At 41.9% G+C, this 13,591-nt stretch overlaps 1 long non-coding RNA gene across 2 annotated transcripts in view; it reads left to right on the top strand.

The window, feature by feature from the left end:
• Window positions 1–13,591, top strand: part of LOC108522645 (uncharacterized) — a 110,768-nt gene that overhangs the window by 15,618 nt on the left and 81,559 nt on the right. Inside the window, exon 3 of one of the 2 annotated variants that reach the window (XR_001883560.1) lies at window positions 8,920–9,276. The exons of the other annotated variant lie outside the window; for it this stretch is intronic. This is a non-coding gene — a long non-coding RNA (uncharacterized LOC108522645). Of the gene's footprint in view, window positions 1–8,919; window positions 9,277–13,591 lie in introns of those variants that run through there. 2 annotated transcript variants of the gene reach the window in all.

Raw genomic sequence — 13,591 nt, 5'->3', positions numbered from 1 at the left:
GTTGTATCCCTACCTAAATTTCATCTTGAATTGTAGTTCTGATAATCTCCATAATCCCCACATGTCAAGGAAAAACCAGCTGGAGGTAACTGAATCATGGGGGCCATTTTCCCCGTTCTGTTCTAGTGATAGTGAGTGAGTTCTCACGAGAGCTGATGGTTTTATACATGTTTGACAGTTCCTCCTTCACACCCTCACACCCTCTTCTGTCATCTTGTGAAGAAAGTAGCTGCTTCCCCTTTTGCCATGATTGTAAGTTTCCTGGGGCCTCCCCAGTCACACAGAACTGAGTCAATTAGACTTCCTTTGTTTATAAATTACCCAGTGTTGGGTAGTATCTTTAAAGCAGTGTGAGAACAGACTAATACAGTAAATTGGTACTGCAGAGAGTGGGGTACTGCTATAAAAATACTTGAAAATGTGGAAGTGACTTTGGAACTGGGTAATGGGCAGAGGTTGGAACAGTTTGAAGGGTTCAGAAGAAGACAGGAAGATGTAGGAAAGTTTGGAGCTTCCTAGAGATTTGTTGAATGGTTTCTGCCCAAATGCTGATAGTGATGTGAACAAGGAAGTCCAGGTTGAGATGGTCTCAGATGGAGATGATGAGCTTATTGGTAACTGGAGTAAAGGTGACTAATGCTATGGTTTAGCAAAGAGACTGACTGAGTTTTTGCCCCTGCCCTAGAGATCTGTGGAACTTCGAACTTGAGAGACATGGTTTAGGGTATCTGGTGGAAAAAATTTCTGAGCAGCAAAACATTCAAGATGTGACTAGTATTATTCTCAAAGTGTTCAGTTTTATGTGTTCACAAAGAGATGGTTTGGAATTAAAGCTTATGTTTAAAAGGGAAGCAGAGCATAAAAGTTTGGAAAAATTGCTTCCTGATGATGCGATAGAAAAGAAACAACCATTTTCTGGGGAGAAATTGAAGCTGACTGCAGAAGTTTGCATAAGTAGTAAGGAGCCCAACACTAATCACCAAGATAATGGAGAAAACATCTCTAGGGCATGTCAGAGATCTTGGTGGCGGCCCCTCCTGTCACAGGCCCAGAGGCCTAGGAAGAAAACTGGTTTCATGGGTTAGGCCCAGGGCAAGGGCCTCCCTAATCCCCCAGCCACTTCAGCTCCAGCTGTTGCTAAAAGAGGCCAAGGTACAGTTTGGACCATTGCTTCAGAGGCTGCAAGCCTTAGTCTTGGCTGTTTCCATGTGGTGTTGGGTTTGCAAGTACATGTAAGTCAAGAATTGAGGTTTGGAAACCTCCGCCTAGATTTCAGAGGATGTATGGAAATGCCTAGGTGTCCAGGCAGAAGTCTGCTGCAGGGGTGGAGCCCTCATGGAGACCTTCTACTAGAGCAGTACAGAAGGGAAATGTGGGGTTGGAGCCTCCACACAGAGTTCCCATTGGGGCACTGCCTAGTGGATTTGTGAGAAGAGGGCCACTGTCGTCCAGACCACAGAATGGTAGATTCACTGACAGATTGTACCATGTGCCTGGAAAAGCTGTGGGCACTCAGTGCCAGCCCATGAAGGAGCTGCCCAAGGCTGTGGGAGCCTACTCCTTGTATCAGCATGCCCTGGATGTGAGACATGGAGTCAAAGGAGATTATTTTGGAACTTTAAGATTTAATGACTGCCCTGCTGGATTTTGGACTAGTGCGGCACCTGTAGCCACCTTGTTTTGGTCAATTTCTTCCATTTGGAATGGGAGCATTTATCCAACTCCCGTACCACCATTGTATGTTGGAAGTAATGAAACTTGCTTTTGATTTTACAGACTCCTAGTTGGAAGGGACTTGACTTGTTTCAGATAAGACTGTAGACTTGGACTTTTGGGTTAATTTTTGAATAAGTTGAGACTCTGGGGGACTGTTGGGAAGGCATGATTGTCTTCTGAAACGTGAGGACATGATTTGGGAGGGGCCAGGGGCAGAATGATATGGTTTGGCTGTCTCCACCTACCCAAATCTCATCTTGAATTGTAATCCCCATAATCCCGACATGTTATGGGAGGGATGTGGTGAAAAGTGATTGGATCATGGGGGTGGTTCCCCCTGTGCTGTTCTCATGATAGTGAGTGAGTTCTCCTGAGATCTGATGGTTTTATAAGTGTTTGACAATTCCTCCTTCACATACTCACCCCATCTCCTGCCACATTGTGAAGAACGTGCCTGCTTCCCCTCCTGCCATATGTGTGTAAGTTTCCTGAGGCCTCTCAGCCATGCAGAACCATGAGTCAATTAAACCTCCTTTGTTTATAAATTACCCAGTCTATGGTAGTATTTTTATAGCAGTGTGAGAATGGAGTAATACAAATGGGATGTTCTTTATGAATAATAAAGAGTCAGAAGAAAGCAAAAGGTGTGGCCCTTCCTGGAAAAGGGAGAACCCTGATTAAAATAAAATCATCTTAGTGCAGGGAAAAGAACAAGCCTGCTTTTTTAAGGCTGTGAATGTGTTTGTGTGTGTGTGTGTGTGTGTGTGTGTGTGTGTGTTGACAAAGATTCTCTCCTTGAGCAAGCAAACTCTAGTCAGGCTTTTCTGAACTCTCTTCTCAACTGGGTCCTGAATTTTGGGCTTCTGTGTTTTCTGCATGGTCCAAAATCCTGCTAAGTCAATTTAACCAGAAACCTCCACCCTCTATATCTGATCACTGTCAGTATCTCATCAGCTTCCTCATCCTCCACCATCTCCCAGGTGATTGATCACTTTAGCCTGCCTTAAGTAAGAATCCTATTAGGTCAGTTTAACCAGAATCCCCCTTCACCCCTAATGTTTCTTCTTAGTAATTTGTACCCAATGACCTCTAGCCTGTTTCTTGGCTGAAAATGTCTACTTTTCCTTACTGTATTGCAAGTTGAGCCTGCCCTCTCTCTTCTGCTGCAAAACCCTATTTCAGTGCTCCCTACTCCTATGGCGATGGCCCTGAATAAAATCTGCCTTACTGCACTTTAACAACGGAATGAGTAATTTTTTTTCCTTAAAAATATGGGTATATCATTTTTAAAAACACAACACAGAGAATATAGCTTTTGTTCACTTGCAGCTTTAAAAAGTGCACATCTCAGGGGTGAGTTCATTTTACGTTTTGCATAAACAGACGTTCAGAGAGAGCTTTTTGGAAACCACCACTACTAACCACTGGAATAGCTACTATGTCAGACCCCTCATCACTGGATTTAAACACAAAACGAAATAAAACAAAACCATCCTGCTCTTCCTGGTTCTGTGAAAACTGCGGGAAAAGCATTTGCGGATCTTGATACAGAAGGATGATCAATTACCCTGTAGAATCTATTTTCTTTCCATTCAATCTGTGAGTGAAGATCTCATTGGCCAGAACAATGACTGTGACTGTTGCAGGATTTCATTGAGTTAGACCTCAGTGATAGTGAAACTGCCTTGGCTACAGTATTTGCGGAAGGTGGAGACACCTGTGATAAACAATTTACAGTGACACACCTAATAACAGGAAGAAAGACCAGGGGAGGAAAAGGCACTTTGCTTTGTGAATTGTTCTCAAAGAATTACTGGGAGCTGGAGGCTTAACTTTCTAGGCCCTTTGTACAGTGATGTGTTTTACAAAAAATAAATGTAGTTGCTAAATGATTGAACTCTCAAAATCAAGCTTTAAGTATCAAGAATACCTTTTGCTTGATGACTTCTTGGCCATTTATACATTTAACTATATATAGGGTTGCCAGATAAAATATGGGACATCCAGTCAATTTGAATTGGATTAAATAACAACAATCATTTTTTAGAATAGGCATGCCACAAATATTGCATTGAACATACTCAATGCTTGGGACACACTTATTCTAAAAAAAAGTGTTGTTTATCTGAAATTCAAATTTAACTAAACAACTTGTATTTTCATTTGCTAAATCTCACAGTGTTAACTGCATATCGTTTTCACGTTTCTTTCTGTCAAGGAAGTTCTTGCTGCACCCTGTGAACTGCTGGAACTTGCTGATTGCACTTCATAGACAATCCCCCAAAGCCTGCATTTGCAAAGTTGGCCTTTTCCATTTGGAACACTCCTACCAGCTACCAGTGCTGCCCTCCCCACAGCTTCTCTGGCAAAGTATGCTGGAGAACTTGGGGATTTTTGCTAAGCTGATTAGTTAGATATTATGGATCTCAGTGTAGTTTCAATAACTATTTTTCATACTATCAGTGAGGTTGTGTATTTTTTCAAATATTTAAGGGTTATTCACACTGGTTTTTCTATGAGCAGTCTATATCCTTTGCCTGCTTCTTTTCTAAGTTTCTTGTTTTCTCATCAATTTTGGGGAGCTCTTTTATATTAGGAAATCCATCCTTTGTCTTGAATATAACTGAACATATTTTTCCTTGGTGTGTACATTGAAATCACTGTATCTTTTGACGACTGATACTTGCCTTTTGTTTGTCCTGTGAATTTGTCATATGCTGAGAAATTAATTAAAGTCTCTTTCTACTGCTGGGTTGTGTCTGTTTCTCCTTGTGTCTCCTAGAATCTCTTGGTGAATACTGCTGGTGGGGTATTTAGTGCATTAAAAACCACCCTTCATGTCACATTTAATGGTTTGGGGCCCAGATTCTACTCAGTCTGATCTTTATATTGAGACCACAGCTTTCTTCTTGTTTGCATGTGCTTGGTTGTACTTGGCCCATCTTTTAATTTTCAGTGGAATGGAATTGCTTTTGTGGTGCATGTCTCTTGTGCATAGCATAGGTTTGAACTTTGCTTCGTGATCATATCTGAAGATCTTTTCCTTTTAATAGATGAGTTAATCCTATTTTCACTTAATGATTAACAGAAATGTTTGATATTAGCTCTTTCACATAATTTTGTGCTGTATTTCAGTTTTAGGGTATTTCTAAAAGTCTTTCATTACATAATCTGCTCTCTTTGCTTTTTGTGTAGAGTCTTTATATTTAAAGTTTGGTTTTATTGGCTACTTTGATAAATGTAATATTGCACATACTTTACTCCTTTTCTTTTTTAAAATAGCAATGATGATATTAGAATCTTTCCCCTCTCTTTATTCTATAAGCTGCTTTTAATCAGTAGTGCTGTATTTCTCAGTTTTTACATCTGAATAGTGTAATCTGCTTAACACCTCTAGTACTTGATATATCATCTTTAAAGTGCATCATCCACTCCCAGCAACTGGTGTGGATTGACTCTACCTCCTTCTCTCTTCCCCTCAAGTTTGTCAGTTGTGTCATCTCTACATCGTCAGCATATATGACATTTATGTTCTTCTCTTTAACCTTAATTGCCACATTAGAGTCAGTAATTCTGTTGTGATTTTAGTCAGCTGAAGTTCTTGCTCTGAGAGTTCCTCAAGAGCATGTCATGGGAGGTCATCAATTTCAAATGGCTGAACCTTTGTATTTGAAGACAGCTTGGTTGGATATAAAATCCTTGAGTCATAGGTTTTCTGTTCTTGCTGTTTGTTTTTTTAATCTTAGGGTTACTGCTCCATTGTCTTCTGGTTTTGAATATTGCTGTGAAGAAATCAGAAGCTCAACAGAGTCTTTCTTTATTTTTGTGGTCAGATAACTTTACTAGGATATATATCTGTGTTGATGATTCTAATCAGTTTCCTGGACATAGTGGCAGACTTTTTTTTTTCACTTAAATTATGTCTTCCTTTATGTGAGGGAAGTTTTTAAATTATTAATATGTTCTATTCTATTATTATTATTATTGATAATGTTATTATAGGTGGGAAGATTCTGTGAGTACAGTGTGTTTTTTTTCAGTCTTTCATCTTCTCTTGAATCCTATTAAACTTTTAATTTCCATTTCAATTGCATGTTTTTCTCATTTCTATCTTCTATTTCTCTTACTATGTTCTCAGCAGTATCTCTTATCCCTTGCTTGCCTTCCTACTTCATTTCTGTATAATTTTTCCTTTTATTTTTGTTTTGCTTTATTTTGTTTTGTCTTGCCATTTCTTTCTTTGTTTGAGACAGAGTCTCACCAAGCTAATTTTTGTATTTTTAGTAGAGACAGGGTTTTACCATGTTGGCCAGGATGGCCTCGATCTCCTGACCTTGTGATTTGCCTGCCTTGACCTCCCAAAGTGCTGGGATTACAGGTGTGAGCCACCGCACCCGGTCTGTCTTGCCATTTCTTTTGTTTGTTTGTTTGTTTTTGTTTGTTTCTTTGTTTGTTTTTTTGTTTGTTTGTTTTTTGAGACGGAGTCTCGCTCTGTCGCCCAGGCTGGAGTGCGGTGGCCGGATCTCAGCTCACTGCAAGCTCCGCCTCCCGGGTTGACGCCATTCTCCTGTCTCAGCCTCCCGAGTAGCTGGGACTGCAGGCGCCCGCCTCGTCGCCCGGCTGGTTTTTTGTATTTTTTAGTAGAGACGGGGTTTCACCGTGTTAGCCAGGATGGTCTCGATCTCCTGACCTCGTGATCTGACCGTCTCGGCCTCCCAAAGTGCTGGGATTACAGGCTTGAGCCACCGCGCCCGGCAGCCATTTCTTACTCGAGTTTTTGTATTTCTCTTATGTGACCTTACTTCATAGAGGCTTTTTTTTTTAAATCAGATGGTCTTTTTAAAGAATGAGAATGCTCATTAGTTACTGATATTTAAAAATCTTTGATATATTTTAAGTGAAAAAAGCAACAGACAGAGCTGTATGTCACTAGTTGTGTAAAAAGGAGAAAGAGAACAAAATAGCAGTGTTTGTTTATATATGCATAAAATAATTCTGGAAGAATTTTCAAGAAATGGTGACATTGTTGGCATCCGGGTGGGAAAAATGTGTTTGGGAGACACTAGTAAAGGAGAGATTTTTATTGTATGTTCTTTGTAACTTTTGAATTTTGAACCACATGAATGTATTGTCCTTTCAATTATTAAAAGTAGTTGAAATTACTTTTATACTGAAAATCTAAAATCACCTGGAAAAAATATGCTAATATACTCAAGACAGATTTTTTAAATGGGGATTAAAAATAATGTTATCAAAATGTCTGTTGTTTTATCAGACATTAAAATGTTCCATAGATTTCTAGAGTTAGGTCATTGTGGATTTAGCAAAAGGTCAGAGAGTCAGATGAAGGGATTGGAATAGAAATGGAAGAACTGTCCCTGCCCTAAACAAAGTTCAGCCCTCGGATTGGGCCCAGATCTTACCACTTCTTTTCCCCGCCTTTATACCCGCTGATCGCCACATCTCCTGTATCTTTTACCTGGGGTTTGTCAGCGTGCAGACATGCTAGATTAGCTCCCTTTAAAACAAATGAACAGAAAACCTTCCTGGTTACATATTTTTCCAAGTGGTTCTTCGTATACCTATCTCTGTTTTCACTGTTTCTTAGTCTTTTCCCCATTCTCCTTCAACTCCTCTCCCTGCTCGGAGCCCTACTCCTGTGTGACAGCAGCTCTTGTCAGCATGGCCGGTGACCTCCAGCTCACCAAGTCCAGGGGACCATGTGCAGCCCCAATTTTACTCACCCCTCATCTACTTCGACAGGGCGTCTCCTTATTACTTTCTCAAGCATTTTCTTCTTCTGGTTCCAGCGACTCCCAACTCGCCACTCACTGGTCATTCCTCTGCCTTTCCCCTGGGCCTCCTCTCATCTCTATAGACTCTTTCTCCAAGGAGTTCCTCAAGGCCCTGCACACTGCCTGAACACTGGAGACCCCCATCCCGCTTTCCAAACTTGTATTTCCAGCCCTGAACATTCCCCTGAGTCCGGATTTGTAGAATGGACCCTTGAATAACACGGGTTTAAAAATATGTGGGTCCAGTTCTATTTGAATTTGTTTCCAATAAAAGTTCCATCGAGAGTACCTGTTTCTTGTGCCTCGCCCTCCACCTCCTCCACCTCTTCGGCCTCTGCTACCCCTGAGACAGCAAGACCGGTCCCTCCTCCACCTCCTCCTCCTCCTCCTCCTCCTCCTCCTCGGCCTACTCAATGTGACAATGATGAGGACAAAGACCTTTGTGATGATTCACTTCCATTTAGTGAATAGTAGATATATTTTCTCTTCCTTGTGATTTCCTTAATACCATTTTCTTTTCCCTAGCTTAACTTATTGTAAGAACACAGTGTATACTACATGTAACATACAAAATACGTGTTAATGGGCTATCTATGTTATCAGTAAAGCTTCCGGTCAACAGTAGACTATTAGTAAATTTTGGGGGAGTCCAAAGTTAAATTTTTCACTGCATGGAGGGTTGGCACCCCTAACCTTCACAGTGTCCAAGGATCAACTGTATATACAATCACCTGCTTAACATTGCCACTTGGATAGATTGGAAGACTTTCAACCTTAACATATTCCAAACAAAATTTAGTGTTCTTAATTGGAACTTCCCATATGCCCAGTTTTCCACCTAAGTGAATGGCACAACCATTCACCCCTTTATTCAAGCCATCTCCAAATTTCCTTCCATTGCCAAATTTCTTCCTTATGCTCAATACATCAGCCAGTTTGGAAAGCTCTCAGTTAACTATACGCTTGAGCTGATTCCACCTCACCATCTTTGTATCCCCAACCTAGTCTCCTACACCCATCCAAGTGCTTCTCACCTGGCCTTTCTCATCCTGTCCCTGCCTCACAAATGCCAGTTCTTTGCACATAGGAACAAAATTCCTTGTTTAATCTATGTGGATCAGACTACACTCTCTAACAAACAAGTCTTTGTTAGCTTCCCACCAAATATAAAGTAGAATTCAAATACCATTCCATGGCCCCCAAAGACCCCAACCTACACCTCTAAACTTCTCCTCATCTATTTCAGTCCAGCCACAGTGGCCTTTTTGCTGCTCCCCTGGATGCCATCCTGTCCCTGCCCCAGGCTCTCTGTGCTTCCTGTGCCTTTACCCCCATACTTTCGTGGGTTGACGTCCTCACTCCATCTCACAACTCCCTGCATGATTCCTATCCCTTCTGCTTTTTTCAGGTGTCTGCCCAAAGACCACCCCTCACAGAGGCCGTCCTGACCACGCTTGCTCACATGGCTCCTGGTCTTCTCCCATACAGTCACCTGCTCCTACACTGTGACTTGCTCTTCCTCTTTTTTGGGAATCATGTTCATAGTCTGTGCCTACTCCTTAAACAAAAGCTACAAAAGGCAGAAGCCTTGCCCGTCTTATTCAGTGCCATATTCCTTGTGCCTAAAACTGCCTAGAACGTAGTATTTGCTCAGTAAAAATGGTCAAATGAATGAGTGAAAATTCAAAAACAAACCCAAGTTCACGTGAACTTTTAGTATATGATAAATATGACATCATACACCAGTGGATAAATAATTGATATTTATTTGTTGATATCGAGATAATTTGCTAACTAACCATTTGGGGATAATTTGCTAACTAACCATTTGGGGAATAATAAGTTTCATTTTCCACCTGTTTGTATATAGATAAATAAGCAAATAAATTCCAGGTGAAATGGTTTTACACTTATGTTTTTATGTATTGTGCACCCTGGTACACATTTGCTTTTTTGGTCTATAGTTTAAATATTTGTTTTTTTTTTCATATTTTAAATAGTTAAATGTAAAAATGAAACTATGCTTGTGGTTTGATATTTCACATTTCCATATGTATTGAACAATTGTTTAAACATGACCCTGAAGGAAAAACAAGAGAAAGTATTACTAAATTTTAAGAAATAAAAACCTAAAGCTTCTTATGATAAAATTTTTTAGAAATAGTGTTTAAAGTAAAATGACCTGGCTGGGGGCAGTAGCTCACACCTATAATCCCAGCACTTTGGGAAGCTGAGGTGTGCAAATCATTTGCGGTTAGTAGTTCAAGACCAACCTGGCCAGCAAGGTAAAACTCTGCCTCTATTAAAAAATACAAAAATTAGCTGGGCGTGGTGGCTCATGCCTGTAGTCCCAGCTACTGGGGAGGCTGAGTCAAGAGAATTGCATGAACCCGGGAGGCAGAGGTTGCAGTGAGCCGAGATTGCGTCGCTGCATTCGAGCCTGGGCAACAGAGCCAGACTCTTCTCAAAAAAACAAAACAAAACAAAATAAAAAAGTAAAATGACCCGGTACATGTGCAGGGTTTTCTTGAACTCTTTTCCTTTAGTAATACTCTTTTTTCATATAATAAAATGTATGTGCTTTGCACTGTGCTAGATCCTCTAGATGAAGTAATGATGAAGGGTAAGATGCCTGCCCTCAGAAGATTTTATATTTGTGGAGTTCTGTTTTGGGGTTAGAGTTGGAGGATCTCAAAGTCCTTATTCAGGTTCACCCTCTTTTCAAAAAAACAAAAGAAAGATTACAATGCTTTGCCTCCAACTTCCTGGGGACTATCTCTGCTACATCTCTTCTCACGCCAATCCTATCAGCAGCACTCCTAAAACAAATGCCATGGATTCATCACTGCTTTCTAGTGTTGCAGAATGGGCTAGGGGTTTGCAACCGGCCTGGAGCCTGGGAACTGGTGGCCTCTGAGCAGGAGTGGTAGGGGCAGCAGCCTCTGAAAGCTGACAGTCTTGTCCTCTAAAGCCTGGCTTGTGGTAGGGAGTATGGCTTTAAAGATTCAGCTGGGTGATTGACGTCTGAAGGTTGGAGCAAAACCAGATACTATCCAGAAATTTAAGTCCACAATTTCCTTATTTGTTTAGATGACTAGGGACTCCAGCTTATTTTAAATAACCAGCTTCCATTGCTTAAGTTTGTTTCGTAAAAGTTGCTTCCACTTGATAGTGACAGGATTAAGATGCAAAGTCATGCATGCTTGGAGCCCATTTATATCTATGGCGAAGTTATGATGATTTTTATCTACACAGGCTGTATATCATGCTGAGCACTCCTATTGCCAAAAATCTGAGATCACTTTATTTCAAATGTAGTGCTCCTTGGTTGGTCTCTGAATCTCTGCAGTGTGTGTGGGTGGGTGCAAATTAGGATATAGATGAGCTTGTGCATGCTTCTGTGTGCATTTATTTTGAAAAACTTAGGGGTTGGATGAAAGCAAAACTTTTTCTCAGATGAGAAGGAATTCAGATTAATTGCCGGATTACCCAGGCTCTTTTCCCATTTTCCACAATTAAAATGTATTATAGGGACTTTTGTTTAAACACAGAGCCCTGAACATATGTAATTTACCATTTCTATACCTTCTCTAATCTTCAACAGAAATAACAGAAAAGTAATTTTAATAAAAGAATATAAACACAAAGAATAGGAGGAAGGACAATGTCAGATGAATGATGAATTCAGAGCATTTTTAGATAGTGGAAAGCAGAAGCAAAATGGTAACTCGCTGAATTGGAAGAGTGGGAGATCTGGAATCGAAGTCTTTCTAGAAGGAGACAGCAAGGAGCAGTGAGGAGGTAAAGCATCGAGGGTGGAGGAGGCAGGACGGGATGGTTTGGAACGGGGAGGAACCCTGGCATCTGTGCACAGAGCAGTCACACCCCTGGCCTGCCCTTTGACACCCAGGAGCAGGCGGCCAGCCCTCCAGATGTCTGCGGGGGCCTGACTCCACTCTCCAGGCCTGGAAGAGCTGGCTGGGCTCCCGGGCACCAGGCCCAGTGGAAGGAGTGAGGGAGGAAACAGGAAAGATGGAACAAATATCTGACCATGGAAATATGAATAAATTGTTATATTACAACCAAATGTAGTTTTTCCATATGTAATATTTTTGGATCAAGGAATGAGGTGTTTACTTTCATTTTATGCAAAGGATGTGTGATGTGTGTGTGTGTGTGATGTGATTGGTGATGTGTGTTGTGTGCATTGTGTGGGTCGTATGTGTGTGGATGGCCTGCTGCGTGTGTTGTGCTGTGTGTGTGGTGTGATAGGTGTGTGTGTTATGCTACATGTTGTGTGTGATGTGTGTGTTGTACTGTATGTTTTGTGTGTGTTTGGTGTGTGCAGTGTATGTGTGAGGGTGTGTGCAGCATCTAAACCTTGCCACACTCTCTCTCACAGGCCTTCCACAAGGCCTTCTTTTCACTTCAGTTGGTGTAATTGTTCCTTGCCCACCATCTCACTTTCTCACTGTGGCTCTCAGCTGCGACGCGCTCTCCATCCCCCCTTCTCCGCCACACCTGTCAGGGAGCCAGACTCACGCCTGTTCCCTCCACCAAGTCTTCTGGCACCTCAGCCCTCCTGTATCTTCTGGACCTCAGCCTGGACTTCTCTGGCATGCAGCATACACTCCCTTGAGAGTTGCTTTAGTTTAAGTAAATGTATTTCCTGTCCAAGTCGAACTTGCGTTCTACTTTTTATTTTTGCTGTATTTAAACTCAGTTTTCTATCAGAAGGTGAGGCATGCTGGTTCTATCTGACTGTGCGGCGACTGGGCTGAGGAAGAGGCTGGGAGGCAATGCCCTCTGTCTGCAACTGGCCTGGCTGACCTCACATGGTGGGTGCTGCAGTTTCACCTCCAACTTCCCTGGTATGGACTCAGTGTTTACTCCTGCACGTTTGGTGCTGGTCTAAGATTTTGCTTCATGGAGCCCATATGCTTTTTTAGCCAACAGGAGCCTTCAACAGATGAGTTATTTTTTCCTTTGTGGTTTTATTTTGAAATGATTTTAGGCGTACGGAAGAGTTGTGAGGATACTACACAGAATTCCTTCATACCTTTGCCCAGCTTCCCCGAAAGCTAACATCTCACAGGACTCCATTATATGCATCAAAACTCATAACTCAACACTGGCACAGTACTAACTAAAATACAAACCTTATTTAGATTTTTTTTTTTTTTTTTTTTGCAAATTTCCCCTGTTTTTCTGTGAATGTCTTTTATCTGTTTTAGGATCCCACAAGTCTCCTTATGTCTCCTTCAATCCGTGCCACTTTCTCTGCCTTTCCTTATCTCTCATGACCTTGCCACTTGAGAAGTCCTCATTTCCCGACTTCTCCTTCTCCCATACTTGGTCTTGTCAGCTACGTTTGTGACCATGCTGAGGCTGAGGCACATTCAGTGGAGGAGGCGGCTGTGCGGCCACAGAGGCAGAGGAGGGAATGAAGCCGCCTCAGCCAGGGAACGCCCGGAGCCACTGGAAGCTGGAAGAGGCAGGAAGGGTTTTCCCCAGAGCCTTCAGTGGCAATGTAGCCTGACTCAAGCCTGATTGCAGACTTCTGGCCTCCAGAAATCTTTTGTGTGTGTGTGTGTGGTTTGAATCATGGCTCACTGCAGCCTTGAATTCTTGGGTTCAAGCAATTTCTCTCTCATCAGCCTCCCAAGTTGCTGGGAATACACACCTGCCTTTTTTTTTTTTTTTTTTTTTTGCAGGGGGCAGAATCTCTCTATGTTGCCCAGGATGTTCTTGAACTCCTGGCCTCAAGCAATCCTCTTGCCTCAGCCTCCTAAAGTGTTGGGACTATAGGCGTAGATACCTGTTTTCTGAAGTCGTCCCATTTGTGGTACCCATTACAGCAGCCACAGAAAACTCATACAGGCTACCATAGGAAATATTTAACTTTCCCAGTCACCCTGAGCACCTGGTTTTCCAAGGGTCCACTCAACACATTCTTTGTGGAGATCCAAGTGCCCCTCCAGGCCATCTTCCTGGCTGGGAGTACCATGGCTCCGAGTCAACTCTCCCCCTGTACAGCCCAGCTCTGGCTACAGAGATGTTTATCCTGCCTAACCCTGAAC

The sequence above is a fragment of the Rhinopithecus bieti genome, unplaced genomic scaffold (genome assembly GCF_001698545.2).
Source record: "Rhinopithecus bieti isolate Rb0 unplaced genomic scaffold, ASM169854v2 scaffold_64229, whole genome shotgun sequence".
Lineage (NCBI taxonomy): Eukaryota > Metazoa > Chordata > Mammalia > Primates > Cercopithecidae > Rhinopithecus > Rhinopithecus bieti.
The sequence above is the reverse complement of the archived record's forward strand: the minus strand, read 5'-3'. Positions and strand labels throughout refer to the sequence as shown.